Source organism: Oryctolagus cuniculus, chromosome 7 (genome assembly GCF_964237555.1).
Source record: "Oryctolagus cuniculus chromosome 7, mOryCun1.1, whole genome shotgun sequence".
In the NCBI taxonomy this organism is placed as follows: Eukaryota; Metazoa; Chordata; class Mammalia; order Lagomorpha; family Leporidae; genus Oryctolagus; species Oryctolagus cuniculus.
In genome coordinates, this window is record NC_091438.1 from 153,546,964 (window position 1) to 153,563,503 (window position 16,540).

The window sequence follows — 16,540 nt, forward strand, 5'->3', positions numbered from 1 at the left end:
GGCAGAGTTACAGAGAGACAGGGAGAGGGATTGTTCATCCACTGGTTCACTCCCCAAACGCCCATAACAGCTGGGGCTTCCGCCAGCGCCTCCTCAGCTCAGCCCAGGTGCACCTAGGCCAGGATTTAGCCTCTCTGCTCGTCTCGGGCCACCAGGAAGCCGTCTAATTCCGTCTCTCAGCGCTTGTCCTAGGGCCCACACCTCCACTGCTGTGTTCACTCATCTTCCGACATTTATGGGGCACCCACTGTATGCCGGGCCCAACCCAGGCACCAGGGATTTGGCTGGGAACAAGTCAAGGCTGCCTTGTACCCTCACGGACAGTAGCCTACACCACAGCATGGTCAAGTTTGGGAGGAGGAGGCAGAGTCCTGGGCACATTACAAGGGGAACAATCAGGGGAGGCTTCCTGGAGGCAGCAGTATTCAAGCTGAGGCTTGAAGGATGTGTAGCCATCACCAGGCTAACAGGCAGGTTGGAGGGGAGGGCATCCCAGGCTGATGTGGGGCTCAGAGGGAAGACAGGGCCCAGGTGTGAGACGGGAGGTGGGTCAGCACCCCGGCAGGCTCTGTGGAGTGTCCTCCTCCTTCTGACGGGGCTGGGAGGAGTGGAGGGCCCTGCCCTGGGGGAAGCAAAGTCCTTGACCTTTCTGGAAAGGTCACGGAGCTCAGCTCACAGCTCAGCCCTGAGCTTCTGCCTCCCTCCTGGCCCCCTGCCTGGGGCAAACAGAGTGCCACGTCCCCTTGTCTCCGGAGACCGGATTGAGAGCTGAGCGCAGCCACAGTGGCTCTTCCTCCCCACGGCAGGCACGGTGCCCTTGCATGAGCCCCGAGGCCCTTCCTGGGGCAGCTCCGGCTTGCTCCTGGCCTCCTGTTTGGCTTGGATGCGGTTCCTGCTCCAGGGAACAAGGAGACGGAGGTGCGACAGGCAGCTCCCTCGGCCGGGGCGCCCGGTGACTGCTCTGCCCTCCCGGCCAGAGGGCTTGTGCTGGGCACACATGGGATCCTGGAACCTTGTCCCATTCCTCCTCATGCCACCCCAGGGTGAGCCCTGGAAGGGAAAGGCTGGGTTAACTCTTGGGTGGCCGGGGTTGGGAGGAAGAGGCTGTAAGATTCCGTCTTGAGCCCTGCAGCGTCTCCAGGTGGGAGCTGAGTAGTGATGCCAGCTGGGCACTCACTCATCACACCCCATTGTCCAGATGGGTAGACTGAGGTCAGCCCCTCCTGCCTCAGCTCAGTGCTCTCTCCATGCAGGTGGTGTGTGTGTGTGTGTGTGTGTGTGTGTGTGTGTGAGGCTCACCTGCAGGCTGCAGCGGACATGGCTGGCAGGTGCTACAGGTCCAGCAAGGAGTTAAGCTCCCCAGCTGGCTCCTGGAAAGAGACTAAGGCTCCGCCACTCGCCCTAAGGCTCCACCACGGGCTGTGATCTGTGATCTTGCCTCCTGGGAGCCGACACTTTCCTGGCCCGAGGCTCCGAGGCACAGGACAGCACAGACACCAGGAGCTGAACAAAAGGCGTCCTGTTCAGTCATCCGGAGCCTCTCCCGGCCAGAAACACAGGGAGCCAGGAGGCGCGGGACCTCGCACACCTGGGGACGCAGGCGCTGTGGGCAGGTGGGTGGGGCCCGGAGGGTCTGGGAGGACTCGGGCTTGCCTTTGGGGGAGGCGCTGGGGTTCAGGAAGTGGAAGCTGTCACAAAGCACAGGCAGCTCTGGGACTGGGGTCTTGGCGATTTGTGTCTGGAAGAGAAGAGGACTGGCACAGAGGGACGGGGGCAGGGCCCGGGCTGCTTGGCCACTGGTGTGGTTTGGGTTCCGTGCACTTCTCCGTCTGTGTGCAGACGCGATTGCGGCGTGGCCTGGTTTTTTTGTCTCCATGCACCGCAGTCACAGAGCGGCCTTGTCCGACGTTGGTGATGTGTGAAATCCTTCCGTTTGCAGGATCGCACCAGGGCCTCCTGGACGGCCAGGCCGGCTCCGGCTTCCGGGGCTGCTGCCGCTTCCTCCACCAGCGAGGGAACCCTGGCGCCCGCGAGAGCCTGGCCATGTCGCAGGGGGGGCTCGCGGGGCCGCTGGCAGCCACACCTCATCCGTGGGCGCCATAGGCTGCCGGGCAGGCAGGGGCGAGGTGGAGGAGCAGGGGTCCTTGATGTCAGGCCTGGGTTCAAATCTTCATTCTGCTCACGCTTTGGACCAGCCGGCTCCCCCTGGCAGGGGAAGGTACTCTCAGCGGATACTTAGGGACACTGACCGGGAGCCAGAGATGAGGGACCTTGGGCCGGTGCCTGCGGTCGCCGGGACTCAGTCTACCCCTGTGGATGATGGCAATACCGTGGGTCCCTCTCTCGCGGGGGGCGCGGCGAGGTCTGTGGGAAGCCGTCCCCAGAACACAGTTCAGCGCGCTCTCTCCGTGCCAGCCGGGGCCGCCGCACTCCCTGCGCACCTGTGCCTGGCGGGCCTCTTGCCCCAGGACCCGAGACCCCAGCTGGCCCCCCCAACAGATGAGGAGATCCTGGGGTTCCGGCACTTCTGCTTCCTGCTTCCAGCTGCTTCCCAAGTCCGGGCCCGAGAGACATAGAAGGGAGAGGGCCTGGAGCCTTGGAATTGTTTTGCTCAGGCTCCAGCTTGGCCACCAGGGCCGGGGTCTGGCCCTCGGGCCCCTCGGGGGAAGGGCCCTTCCAGGGCTGCGGGTCGGCAGTTGCTCAGCCTCCTCCAGGCAGTCCTGGTGCCAGGGTGGTTACCAGGGCCCAGGGAGGCAGAGAGGGCACCCGGGCTGCGGGGGTGGGAGAGGGCAAGTGCCGTCCTGCCTCGTGTGGGCGTGGGGGAGGGGTGGTGACAGAGGAGGGTGAGACCCAGGCGGGAGGAAGTCTGTGCACCCACAGGAGCTGGTTACATGGGCTTGAGTGGCGTGGGCAGGTGGAGGCCTCTCCACCAAGGGAGGTGTGCACTGCGTATCACACGGGTGTGGTGTGCGTCCATGGGGGCAGGACTCTGGCCGTGGAGGGTCAAGGTATTGGGGTGCAGAGCAAGGTGGGGGGCCCGGCTGCCTCCCCAGCGCAGCCAAGAGGAGACGCGAGAGGGACGGATCACCTCGCCAGTCTCCCCCACACACACGCCCAGCGTGGGCACAGGTGTGGGGCGGAAACTCCTCCGACAAGTCGGGACTGGGTCGGCCTCCTTCCCCCGGGCGGGGCTCACGGGGAGGGGGCTAAGGAAAGGGCAGGGGAGGCGGCTGGCAGCTTCCCACTGGGCCTCTGTTTACACCCAAGCGATGAGCTGGCTCCTGGCTTCCTCGCCGGCTCAGCTGCCAGGGGTGCCAGGCTGGGTCCTGTTGGCATTTAAGGCCCTGCGGGGTTTGGGCACCGGAGGAGAGCCCTGGTCCCCTACCTAGGACAGCCTGGCTGACTCCCCGCCCCCAGGCCCACACCACCCCCAAGTGTGAGGAGCTGCGGGGTGGCGGGGCCCAAAGGACCGTGCACTGGAGGAGGGGTGGTGGCCAGCGGGCAGGTGGACGGGACGAGGACTCACTGGTCCTGTGCGAGTCAGGGCTGCCCAGAGCAGGCCCTGCAGGAGGGGCTTCCTGGGGCTGACCTGGTCCCTCTCAGGGCCGGCCTTTGCAGGTGGGGGCGGGTGCTGGGGGCCTTGCCCCTCTTGCCAAGTGGCCCTGTGCCCCCCCATTCACTTCCTCCCGCGTTGCAGCGAAGCCAGGCTCGGGAGCTGCACAGTGAGAATTGCGGGGTGGTCGTGAGCCTCGGTTTGCCTCTTCTGCGTGATGGGCAGAGTCCCTCCGGCAGCTGATGGAGCGAGAACTTCCCAGGTGGTGCCCACCTCGCACGGGTTTTCACTTTCCCCACTGGCCCTTTGGGGCACCACTGTAGCCCCATTTTGGAGATGAGGAAATCGAGGCCATGAGAGAGTTCAGAGAGACACGGGGTGAGCCCTGAGTCAGCCGTGCTGTGGGCGGAGCAGAGGAAGTGAGGCAAAGGCACAGCTAAGCCTTGGGTCGTGGCCACCCTATCTCGGGCAGGGCTTGGGATCCCGGCCCTGCGTTCTCCGAGCTTTCGTCTCCTTGAGTGAGGGGTCTACAGCAGCAGAGCCAGCCCCTCCTTTAGTGAGGACATATGGACGCTGGTGCCTGCGCCCTCAGCTGAGGTTCGGCCCAACACCCACCGTCTCCAGCTCCCAGGACCACCATGGGCCCCCGGGCCTTGCCCCAAGGGACACTTGCTTCCTCACTGGCCTTCTGCCGGCCAGGTCAGAGCTCCGCCCCCAGGCCTGTGGCGGGTCCCTGCTCCCTGGGCATCACGGAAGGTTCCAGACATCCCTGCCCCAGGGCATCAGCGGAGGGCAGGGGTTCTCTCTGTCACGACCCAGTCCCACCTCACTGGTGTCTGCACTGGGAAGGGGAGGAGCCAGCCCCAGCTCTGCGCCTGCCTCATGGCTCGGCCCCCACTCCCCCTCCTCCTCCCCCCTCTTCTGCCACGTGCTGATACCCTGCTGTGGCTCCCTCACTGCACCTGTCCCCCCCAGCCTCCCTGCCTCCTGTCTGGCCCCGCCCAGCCTCATCTAACTGCCTCCCCCCTGCACTGTGTCCCACAGGGGTGGGGAGACCTCCCCATGGTCTGTGGCTGGGCTGTGAACACCCCAGCCTGCAGGGACTTCTCCTCGCAGCCAGCGTCCTGGCCTGACCCAGCCCTGTGTGCAGAGACGAGGCAGCCAATGGCTTTATGCGTCCCCCAGGGCACTGAGCCCCCAAGGACTCTGCCTTGCTCCAAGTCCTGTGGCAGGCAGCTCTTGTACCTGGTGGCCTGTGGGCGGGGATGAGCCCCCTCCTGGCCGAATTGCCCACCCAAGTCTCCGAATGCCAGGGCCGGCCAGCGGTGGACATCTTGCACAAACCGCCCCCAAGTGTCCTGCATGTGCCCATCGGCCCCACTGCCCACCAGAGCAGCGCCGGTGCAGCTGCCCCCTCCCCGGGCCCGGAGGCCTCCTCCCAGCCCCACTGGAGCCACTTCCCCCTCCAGGCAAGGAGGGCTCCACCCGGTGCCCACCCAGCACTTGTTTTCCCGGCACCGGGCCTGGCTCAGCCTCCAGGGCCCGCCAGTCACGTAGCCAAACTCGCTCGTCCTCTCCCTCTGCCCAGGCTGCTGAGCACAGCGGTTTCCTGCTGGGGAGAGCACAATGGGGCCGGCCCCAGGAGACCCACCCTGGGGAGGCGCCAGTCCAGAGTCTCTGAGCGCTGTGTGACCTGGGCCAGGACCCACGCCCTCTCTGGGCCTGGGTTTCCCTCCTGAGAAGTGAAGGGGTGACACAAGGTCATGTGCGTGTGCAGGTCTTGCAGCCACCTGCAAGGGGGCAGCACACACAGCGGGCACACAGCCCGGTCTCACTGTCCCCACACCCACTCTGCAGCCCCCCTCCTCCCGGGCTGGTGGTGGAGGAGAGGGTTAGGGAGGGGTGGGAGGGGCACCGGCAGAGGGGCAGGAGGGACTGAGTTCACAGCTGACAGTAGCCTCAGGCCCACCCAGGAGGCAGCCGCCCATCCAGGGCCAAGAACCACTTGGACCCGCCCCCCGCCCTGCCCCCTGCCGCCCAGCAGGGAGTGTCTGAGGCGGGGGTCTGGGGTCTCCCAGAGTTCTGTTCCTGCCTCCCTCCCACCTAGGGAACCTCTTCCTCACCTCCGGATGCCAGGTTTGGGCTGGGCTCTCTAACCCAGAGCCCAGAGCCGAAGGCCGGCTCGCACGAGTTCCCTTCTGCGTGCCAGTCCACACTGCCTGCCCATGCGCGGGCCACGGTCTACGTAACAGAGCACTGTAGAAGGTGCAGGGGGGCACCTGCCCGCCACCTGCTACCCCCAGCCCTCCAGGATCCCAAGTCCCTGCCTCTGCTCAGCCCTGACCCCCATCCTGTCCCAGCCAGGCCCTGGAAGCGTCACCAGCAATGCAACTCAAGCTGAGGGTCCAGAGAAGCCTGGCCCTGGGCAGAGGCTGGCTGAGCCACACCCTGTCCCCTCCTGTGGCCGCTGCTGACATGGGGCGCCCCACTCGGATGCCATCCGGGGCAGGTGGAAGCTGGACTCGCCGCACTGGCCCTCTCAGAGCCTCAGTTTCCCCATCTGCACAGAGACCCTCACACCAGCCCTCCCCAGGGCTGGCTGGGAGGCTTAGAATGTAAAGCAGGTGTTGGGGGGGCGCCTCCTGGCTGCTGTCCCCTCCCCCACCCCTGTCCTGCACCAGTGACCTCCTTGCTTCTGTCCTTGGGCCAGTCCCCCCCTCCCCAAGTTGGCCTCTGCCCCTGCCTGAAGATCTCAGAGGCCGTCTAGGGGGCTTTCTATGTCAGTTCTGGGTGGGAGGTATGGGGGTACAGGGCTGTAGAATCTTCCCATTCAGCCAGCCCCCTGCGGCGTCTGACACCCGCTGCTCGCCCACCTCGGCGAGTCCTGGGTCCCCCACACACTGCCACCCCGACCTGCCTCACTGCCCCCACGCCCCACCGCTTTGCAGGCTGGGAAGGTGGGAGCGGGCAGGGTGGGGCACGCTGGGCAGGGGAGCCCGGCTGGGCTGTGTTTGTTTTCGGGGTTTTTCCTCTTAGACTGGTTTTCTAAACAAAAGGCCTCCTGGCTGTAGGAACAGAGCCAGACCCAACACCTGCCCCAGGGCCAAGGGGCTTATAATGGGGGAGGGGGCTGTCCTGGTGACTCTCTGAAGCCCTGCGCTCGGGCTGGGGTCTCCATTTCCATTTCACAGTGGTGGACGAGGGTGATGCTCAGAGAAGCCAAGGGCACATAGCCTGGGGGAGTGGGGGGCTACGCTGGGGGCTTAGCTACTCTCCTTCAAGCTCCACCCCCGGGCTCCCTGGCCCCCCACCCCAGCTTGTGCGCCTCTCGCCCAAATCTCTTAGCTGCCACTCCTCTGTCTTCTCCGGGTGACCCAGTCCTTGGCCCTGTCGGCATCACTGTTGCCCAGCGTGGACACCAACCCTTGCGGCTGCAGCTGTCAGCATCTACACACCTTCTAAGTGACCTTCTAAGGAGTCTGCCTGGGCCAGGCCAGGCCCTGTTCTAAGAAGGGCTTATTCCAAGGTCAGCTTGCTGGACCCTCACAGCAGCTCGGTGAGGTGGGCGCTGTTAACGATTCTCACATGCAGGTGAGACGAACCGGAGGCCCGGAGTGACGTCACATGGGTGGCAGAGCCAGTGCTTGACCCAGGTGGCCCACAGGCCTGAAGTCCCATACCACCCTGCTGCCTCTGCTGCCCACACCCTGACCTGCACGTCTCTCTGAAATTTCTGTGGGCTCTCAGGGCAAGGAGGTCTCCATCCCCGCTCAGCAACCACTGTAGCTTCCACCTCACTCTGAGTCGGGGCCCACCACTGGACTGGGGCGCCGTTGGCCCCACCCACTCACAGAGTCCCCACCTGCCACTCTGCAGGTGGACGGGGGATTCCAGCGCAGGCAGAGGCCTGGCTTCTCCACAGTGCCCTCTGCTGGTCAGACTAAGCACTGCAAGGGCCTCAGGGCTGGCAGCAGCTGTTTGATCCCGGATGGGTAATGACCCCCTGGGTTTATGGGGCTGCTTTTTTCCACCAGGCTCAAAGCGCTTTCCCATCTGTGATCTCCTTGGCCTGGGAGCGGCTGCAGTAGTGTGGGAGGGCCCAGCATTCATCTCCCCGTTTTACAGACGAACACTGAGGCCTGGAAGGGGGCGGGCGAGCCCTAGCGTGCGGCTGGCAAATGCAGAAAAGAACTTCCAGACCCATTCCTCCAAGCCTCTGGTTACACAGGGGAACAGACCTGCCTGAGTGTGTCCTGGGCTAGGATCCTGGTGTCCTTTCCCACCCCATCCGGATCCACCTGCAGAGACCTGGAGCAGGCTGAGCCAGCTCACCGAACGCAGGGCGCCCCTGCTGTCCCACCCGTAAAAGGAATGGTGCAGCCTGCTGCTGCCTGTCTCCCAGGAGAAGGCGGCCGGGGGCACTCCTGCCAGCCCGGCTGCAAAGGCCAGGTGAGGCCGGGGGTGGGCGAGCCAGGCGGGCATTGGCCCAGGCTGGAGACTTCAGCCCTGCCCACCCCAAGGCCTGACCTGCAGGGGATGCCCACCACCCCCAGCAGACCTGGCCAGGGTGTCAGGGGTGAGCGGTCATGGGAAACAGTCACCGCTCTAACCCCAGGTTTCTATCCGGCACACTGTGTGGCCCTCCTGGCATGTCCCAACACTTGTCAATTTACTGATTTATTCCAATGACTTCTCTTTTTAAAAGATGTATTCATTTGAAAGGCAGAGTTAACGAGAGAGGTGGGGGAGAGATTTAGAGAGAGAAAGAGATCTTCCATCCGCTGGTTCACTCCCTAGATGGCTGGAGCAGGGCCAGTCTGAAGCCAGGAGCCAGGAGCTTCCTCCAGGGTTTCCCATGCGAGTTCAGGGGTCCAAGCACTTGGGCCAGCCTCTGCTGCTTTCCCAGGCCATAACAGAGAACTGGATTGGAAGAGGAGCAACCGGGACTCGAACCGGCGCCCATATGGGATGCGGGCACCACAGATGGCAGCTTTACCCACTCACCACAGCGCCAGCTCCTCCAGTGACTTTTTTGTTTTAAAGATTTGTTAATGTATTTGAAAGGCAGAGTTATATATGGAAAGACACACACACACACACACACACACACAGAATCTTCCATCTACTAATTCCCTCCCCAATGGCTCCGAGGAAGCCAGGAGCCTGGAGCTCCATCCAGGTCTCCCACGAGAGTGGCAGGGGCCCGAGCACCTGGGCGTCACCTGCTGCCTTCTCAGGCGTGTCGGCGGGGTCGGAGAAGAGCAGCTGGGACCTGAGCTGGCGGCGCTCTGATACGGGAGGGGGCTGCGGCCAGCAGAGGCTGAACCCGCCGCACAGCACGGCCCTGCAGCTGTTCTCAGCTGTGACAGACACACGGCCCCTGTGACAACGGACGACTCTGCCATGGACGACGGTTAGGCAAATGAGCGTGGGTGTGTTTTAAGAAAACTTTATGGGACCGGCACTGTGGTGTAGCGGGTAAAGCTACAGTGCCGGCATCCCATAATATGGACACCGATTCGAGTCCCAGCTGATCCACTTCCGATCCAGCTCTCTGCTATGGCCTGGGAAAGCAGTGGAAGATGGCCCAAGTGCTTGGCCTCTGCGCCCACGTGAGAGGCCTGGAGGAAGCTCCTGGCTCCTGGCTTTGGATCGGTGCAGCTCTGGCCATTGCGGCCAACTGGGGAGTGAACCAGCGGGTGGAAGACCTCTCTCTCTGTCTCTCCTTTTCTCTGTATGTAACTCTGACTTTCAACTAAATAAATAAATCTTAAAAAAAAAAAAAAGCTTTATTTACAGGAACAGGCTGCGGGGTGTTTTGGGCTCAATTCGCTGAACCTGCCCCGCGCTCTGAGGCTGCCGGGGCCTCGTCTGTTTGCTGCCCGCTGTGTCCCGTTGCTTGGGCAGACAGCACCTTGCAGGCATCCTTCACCAGTATTGGAAGAAGGAAGGCGTGAGTGAGAGGAGAGCGGAGGGATGTGTGAGGTCTGGGCCGAGGAGGGCAGTGCGCTGCCGGAGCAAGCGCCCGGGGCAGGAGAGGGGGTGGCCACCGCGCTGGGGCCCAGCAGTCACAGACTGGCCGTCACCCCGAGCTCAAGGTGGAAGAGAATGCTGGCAGGGCCATGTCTGAGCACCTGAGCCCTCTAGGCGGGAACAGGGAGCCCACTAGCGGTGGGGTGCCAGTCTCCAGCTAACCGGCCTGGCCTCAGCCTCCGTAGCTGTACCCTGGGGGTCAGGAACAGGAGGTGTCCGCGCTCACGGGTGCGCTGGCCTGCCCAGAGGCTCTGTACCTGGTAGAGAAAGGCGACTCTTGGAGCAGGTGTTGGGTGCAGCGGTTAAGCCAATGCTTGGACACCCCCATCCTGGATCAGAGGGCCTGGGTTCAAATCCCCGTGCCCCTTCTGCCCCAGCTTCCTGCTAATGCACACCCTGGGAAGCAGTAGGCTATGGCTTAGGTACGTGGGTTCCTGCCACCCATAAGGGAGACCTGGATGGAGTTCCTGGCTCCTGGCTTCGACCTGGCCCAGCAGTTGTTGCAAGGATTTGAGGGAGTGAACCAGCAGATAAAAGACTTCTCTTATTCAAATAAAAACAAATAAATAAAATTTCATATTAAAAAGAAAAGACCAGCCCTCCCCTCGGGTGGAACCTTGCAGCCCACAGCAGGAGAGGCAAAGAGGCACCAATCCAGGGCAGATTCGGCCCCAGGCTGGAGCTCAGGGCTTGGTGACCAGAGCAGGAGCCACGTTTCAGTCCCCTCCCCCCAGCTGCCACCTGAGTGCAGGTGCAGACACAGGACGCACTGGGGTGCATTTCTGGTACTTTCTGGGTCAGTTGGCCAAGACAGGATGGAAAAAACGGCAGGAGTTAAGAATGATGCTATCGCAGGCTGCCCCCTGGTGGCCATGTGCTGCATGACATGGAGCCCAGGTGAGCCTTTTTCTCCTGCAGAGATCTTGAGCCCCCTAGGGGCAGGAGTTGACCCCCTGAATCCCGGGGCAAGGCCAGGGCTCTAGGGAAACTGAGGACCCTCTAAGGAGACACACGGGCTTCGCTTAGTTTGCTTTGCAGATGAGCAAACAGGCCGAGGCCAAATGCACCGTGAGGCTCCCGCTCTGTGGCCGTGGCCCACCTGCAGACCAAGCCCCACTGCACTCCTGGTCCAGGTCAGCCCCTCTCTCTGCCCCGCCAGGCCCCATTCAGCCCTCAGTGTGGGCCCTGTCACTGTCACTTCCCTGGAGTGCACCCGCCACGCCCAAGGCCGGGTCAAGGCCGTCTCTTCCACCTCTCGAGGGCCCATCCCTGAGCTCCCAGGGCTGCGATTCCAACCGTGTCCGGGTCGTTCCTGGACAAGCGCCTGCCTCGCGCAGTGTGCAGGGGCCTGACTGTCTCGTTCATGCCGTAATCCCAGCAGCAGGCAGCGCTGGGCACATGGGAGGCCCCCAGTAAGAGTTTGCTGGGTATAGGAGAGTTTCAGTCCTGGCTTTAGCCACTGCCCACACGTGCATGGATGTTGGCCAAGTCTCAGTTTCCTTTCTTTCTTTTCCCTTCCTTCCTTCCTTCCTTCCTTCCTTCCTTCCTTCCTTTCTTCCTTTCTTCCTTTCTTACTTCTTTCTTCTTTCTTTCGGTTTATTTAGTTATTTGAAAGTCAGAGTTACAAAGAGAGAGGAAAGGCAGAGAGAGAGAGAGAGAGAGAGAGAGAGAGAGAGAGAGAGAGGTCTTCCATCCACTGGTTCACTCCCCAGTTGGCTGGAACAGCCAGAGTTGTGCCGATCTGAAGCCAGGAGCCAGGAGCTTCTTCTGGGTCTCCCACATGGATGCAGGGGCCCAAGGACTTGGGCCATCCTCCACTGCTTTCCCAGGCCACAGCAGAGAGCTGGACTGGAAGAGGAGCAGCTGGTTCTCGAACCGGCACCCATAGGGGATGCCAGAGCTTCAGGCCAGGGCGTTAACCCGCTGTGCCACAGCGCCGGCCCCTAGGTCTGTTTTTTGCCTTCATTCAGCACACGCTTGTTGGGCACCTCCTGTGCTTTGTCTGGGGCACAGGATTCAAATTCAGGTCTGCCAGGCTCCCGGTTCTGTCCTTTCTTTCTGCTGGGCGCCACCTTTCCTAAGGAGCGTCCAGGCCTCGGGCGGACGCACTGGTCCCCAGGATGCCACCTATGCCAGCAGTGCCGCCAGAGCTCCGCACACGCCCCGGCTGCCGGCATCCCACAACATCTGCTGCCGGCTCACCGCTGCCTGGAAGCCATCCGCATGCCCTTGGCGGGAGTGACGCTCCTCTCACACACTGGGGAGGCAGTGCTGTCCGCCCTGCCCCGAGCGAGGTGCGCCTGGAGCCCCACACCATCCCCTTGCGCCCCCTCCCCACACCCCCCCAGGACCGCCTGGGCAGGGTCTGGTCTGAGTCATCGCTGAAGTGGCCCTGCTGATGAACTGTTCTCTGGCCCAGCCCTGCAGTCTCCTCTCCACGCTCTGGTGCCCACAGCAGGCCAGGGACTCGGCGCTGGTGTGTGTCTATGGCCGCACAGGAGCGAGGGTGGGGGTGGGGGCTGCAGGAGCCGGGGGCCAAGCCAGGGGTGAAGGCCACAGCCTGGAGCGCTCACCCAGCTTCTGCTCCCTGTCATGGGCAGGAGCCCACTGGGGACGGGCAGCTGCAGGTCACAGGGCTGTGGGGGAGTGGGGAGGCGGCGTGTTCTTGGAGCTGCCTGCACAGGGTCCGCTGCGGCAGAGTGCCAAGGTCTGGGAAGGTGAGCGTGGACGTACAGGGGAGAGGCGCCCTCCCCCGCCCAGCGCCGTGCGGGGCTGACAGCGAGGCTGGGGTCTAGCCCACTCTGCTATCCGTTTGCTGTGTGACCTTGGGCGAGCCCACACCCTGCCTCTGAGAGCCAGTCTGTACCACAAGGGGCTGAGTTGGATGTTCCGACCAGCTGGAATGCTGCAGGCTGGGTCGACCAGATAGCTGTACACGGCCAGCTATGTCCCTGAGCTGGTGAGGGAGCGAGGGCCTTGGGTGGGGCTGCTGGCCAGCCTCCTCCTCCTCGTCCTGTCTGAGGCTGGTGTGGGGGTCCCCAAGCCTTCTCTCCCCCTGTGAGCTGTCCTGACCTCTCTGCGGGGGGTCCTCTTCTGTCCCCTCTGCCCCAGAGCTGTCAGGCTGCCAGCCGCTTTGAGCCATGACCAAGCACGAGCAGCCTGCATCATGGTGAGTCAGAGCCCTCCCTCCCAGCCAGCTCCAGTCACTCGGGGACAGGGAGAGGGAAAGGACAGCTCTGCCTCCTGAGTCCCGGGACCCAGAGCCTGGCACTGGGCAAGGTACTGGGGCGTGCACGGCGGGAAAGGGCATCCCTTCCCCCAGGCCGGACCTGCGGGCTGACGTGGGGACCCCCGCTAACTCAAGGACAGGCCATCCGCCCCTGTGCGCCCTGGCACATAGTAGGTGCTTTGTGCAGACCCATCAACCGGAGGTTCCTCCTACTTCCGCTGGGTGCAGGGCAGCTGTGGGGAGATAATAAGCGGCTGGGTTGCTGCCACTGTCACGGCCGTCTCTGTCATGGGGGGCGGGGTTCTCTAAGGTGCAGGGTTGGCACAGCCGTCTGCACTTCAAGTCATCTTAGGTGACTTTGACACTTGACACAGAGCGCACGCCATGGAAACAGCGGCTCTCCTGTATCGTTCAGGCTCCCGGGGTGGGAGCATCCGGCCCACGAAATGCCCTGGTCTGGCACTGCCAAGGCAACCACAGGCAGGACGCGAAATTCAGTAACTCCATAGCGGGCTACCTGTAAGCTGATCGTTCTGGACGTCCCACAAATGGTGTTACAAAGTCCAGGCGGCCCTCGGCAGAGCAAAAGTTCTCCTTTCCCCCTGTAGTCCTAGGCAGCAACAATGAGAAAAACACCCGCATGTGTTCCATATAGACACAGCTTTTTCTTTTCCAGATATTTTCAGTCCACAGCTGGTCGAATCTGTGCGAGTGCAATTCACGTACACGCAGGGCTGTGTCTTATCTTTAGCCCTGAGTTAGTTAAATACCTGCAATCCGCCAGTCTTTTCGCACAGACTATTTCATTAGCACCGCGAGGTGAAGCGCTTGCCCCCAGTTAACAGAGGACGAGGCTGGGGGCTCAGCAAGGGGAAGCAGCTTTGCCCAAGGTCACACAGCTGTGAGAGCTGAGCCCCATCGCGCCCAGGCGTGCTGGCACCACAGCCAGCTGCAAAGTCCCTGTCCCCTCGGACTTCCCTGGGAGCAAGGGGTCAGCACGCACCCCTAACTGCCCACCCCCGGGCCCCGATCCTGCCCTGGGAGGAGCCTCCAGCCTCACCCCTCACTCCTGCCTCACACCTTGTTTATCCTGCAAAACCTGCAGGGTTATCTCAGCTGCCTCACCTGGAAAGCAAGGCACCACGACACCTGGCTTGCCTGGTGTCAGCTGGGTACAGGTGGAGCAGGCTGGAGCGTGTGACAGTGAGGCCCTCAGACACTCAAGGGTTGTGGCAGACACTGGGAGGTTGGCTGAGCCTCCCCAGGGGCTGCTGTGTGTGTGTGTGTCAGTGTGTGTGTGTGCATATGAGTGTGGCACTGTGTGAGTGCCTGAGTGTGCGTGTGATGGTGAGACTGTGAATGGGGTGTGAGAGTGAGTGTGTGTGCGCGTGTGTGTATGTGACTGTGTGAGGATGTATGAGTGTGTTGTGATGGTGAGACTGTGAAAGGGGTGTGAGAGTGAGTGTGTGTGCACGTGTGTGTATGTGACTGTGTGAGGATGTATGAGTGTGTTGTGATGGTGAGACTGTGAATGGGATGTGAGAGTGAGTGTGTGTGCACGTGTGTGTGTGTGTCACTGTGAGAATGTATGAGTGTGTTGTGGTGGTGAGACTGTGAATGGGGTGTGAGAGTGAGCATGTGTGCACGTGCGTGTATGTGACTGTGTGAGGATGTATGAGTGTGTTGTGATGGTGAGACTGTGAATGGGATGTGAGAGTGAGTGTGTGTGCACGTGTGTGTGTGTGTCACTGTGAGAATGTATGAGTGTGTTGTGGTGGTGAGACTGTGAATGGGGTGTGAGAGTGAGCATGTGTGCACGTGCGTGTATGTGACTGTGTGAGGATGTATGAGTGTGTTGTGATGGTGAGACTGTGAATGGGATGTGAGAGTGAGTGTGTGTGCACGTGTGTGTGTGTGTCACTGTGAGAATGTATGAGTGTGTTGTGGTGGTGAGACTGTGAATGGGGTGTGAGAGTGAGTGTGTGTGCACGTGTGTGTATGTGACTGTGTGAGGATGTATGAGTGTGTCGTGATGGTGAGACTGTGAATGTGGGTGTGAGGATGGTAGCTTTGGGACCCGCAAGGAGGGAAGGCCTACAGTTCAGGGAATGGAGAGGCCTACTTCCGGGGAAGAAAGTCCTTGTCAAGGTCCCCGCGGGTGCCTAAAGGTCAACCAGTGAGGGTCAGACCCGCCTCAACCTTTAACCCCCATGCCCTGAATCTATAAAAGGAGCTCTCCCAATCTCTGACGCGGGACTTCCCCGGCCCCCGCTCTGTTGCTCTGTTGGGACCGGGGAACCTCGCCAGGGAGCGGAACCCCAATAAAAGCCCGTGAATTAATCGATTTGTCTGCCTGGGAAGATCTGTTACGCGCCAGACACCTTGCAAGAATGAGTGTATGAGTGTGTGCACGTGTGTGTGTGACTGTGAGAGTGTATTAGTGTGTCGTGATGGTGTGAGACTGTGAATGTATGCCTATGAGTGTGTGGGAGGGTCGGGGCATGTACACGTGGGGTTGTGTGTGTTCACATGGAAGGACATGAGCCTGAGAGTGTGTGTATGTGTGTGAGTGTGACTGTGACTCCGTGTGGGACTGAATGTGTGTATGTGAGTGTGTGTGCACGTGGAGCGGTGTGAGTGGTTGGTGTGGGCCACCGCTGCTCCCTTAGAGCGGCCACCCAAGGGTCCCAGAAGGACCCTGCTGGATAAACCCTAAGAGGCAGCTTCGCCCCTCCCCCCACTGCCTGAGAGCCTTGTCCAGCAGCGGGGCCACCAGCACAAAGGAGCTGACACTCCACGGTCTCGGACCCTCCCAGGGGAGGACCCCTGCGCAAAGCACCTGACTCCTGGGCCCCAGCTGTGGTGCTGCCACTGCTCGTGACCCAGCCTCCCGTGTCAGCGCCAGTTCAAGTCCCAGTTGCCCCATTTTTGATCCAGCTTCCTGCTAATGTGCCTGGGAAGGCAGCAGATGGCGGCTCAAGAACGTGGGTCCCTGCCATCTGCTTGGGAGACCCAGATGGATTTCCAGGCTCCTGGTTTCTGTCTGACCCAGGCCCAGTTGCTGCAGACATTTGGGGATTGAACCAGCTGATGGTTCAATCTGTTCTCTCTGTCAAACAAATAAGCAAATCTTTAAAAAAGGTTATCTGGGGCCAATGCTTTGGCATAGTTGGCTAAGCTTCCGACTGCAGTGCCGGCATCCTATGTGGGTGCTGGTTCGAGTCCTGGCTGCTTCTCTTTCGATCCAGCTCTCTGCTATGGCCTGGGAAAGCAGTGGAAGATGGCCCAAGTGCTTGGGCCCCTGCACCCATGTGGGAAACCAGAAAGAAGCTCCTGGCTCCTGGCTCCTGGCTCCAGATCAGTGCACCTATGGCCATTGTGGACATCTAGGGAGTGAACCAGAGGATGGAAGACCTCTCTCTGTGTCTCTCCATCCCTCTCTCTGTAACTCTATCATTCAAACAAATAAATAAATAAATGGATATCTGACTTCTGTGAGCCTCAATGTCTTCCTCTGCATAATGGACATAATGGGGGCTGACGCTGGGCATAGCAGGTGAAATTGCCTTCTGCAACACTGGCATCCCATATGGGCGGCGGTTCGAGTCCCAGCTGCTCCACTTCTGATCCAGCTCCCTGCTAATGTGCCTGGGAAAGCAGCAGGAGGTGGCCCAAGAGCTTCAGCCCCTGCATCCAGGTGGGAGACTGGATGAAGCTCCTGGCTC

The 16,540-nt window shown here is 61.5% G+C and overlaps 1 long non-coding RNA gene across 1 annotated transcript; it reads left to right on the forward strand.

Moving 5' to 3' along the window:
- Positions 1-1,304: 1,304 nt before the first annotated feature.
- LOC138850728 (uncharacterized) lies at positions 1,305-16,304 on the forward strand. The gene is made up of 2 exons (XR_011390878.1): positions 1,305-1,613; positions 16,064-16,304. It is a non-coding gene; the product is annotated as an uncharacterized lncRNA (long non-coding RNA).
- Positions 16,305-16,540: the final 236 nt, after the last annotated feature.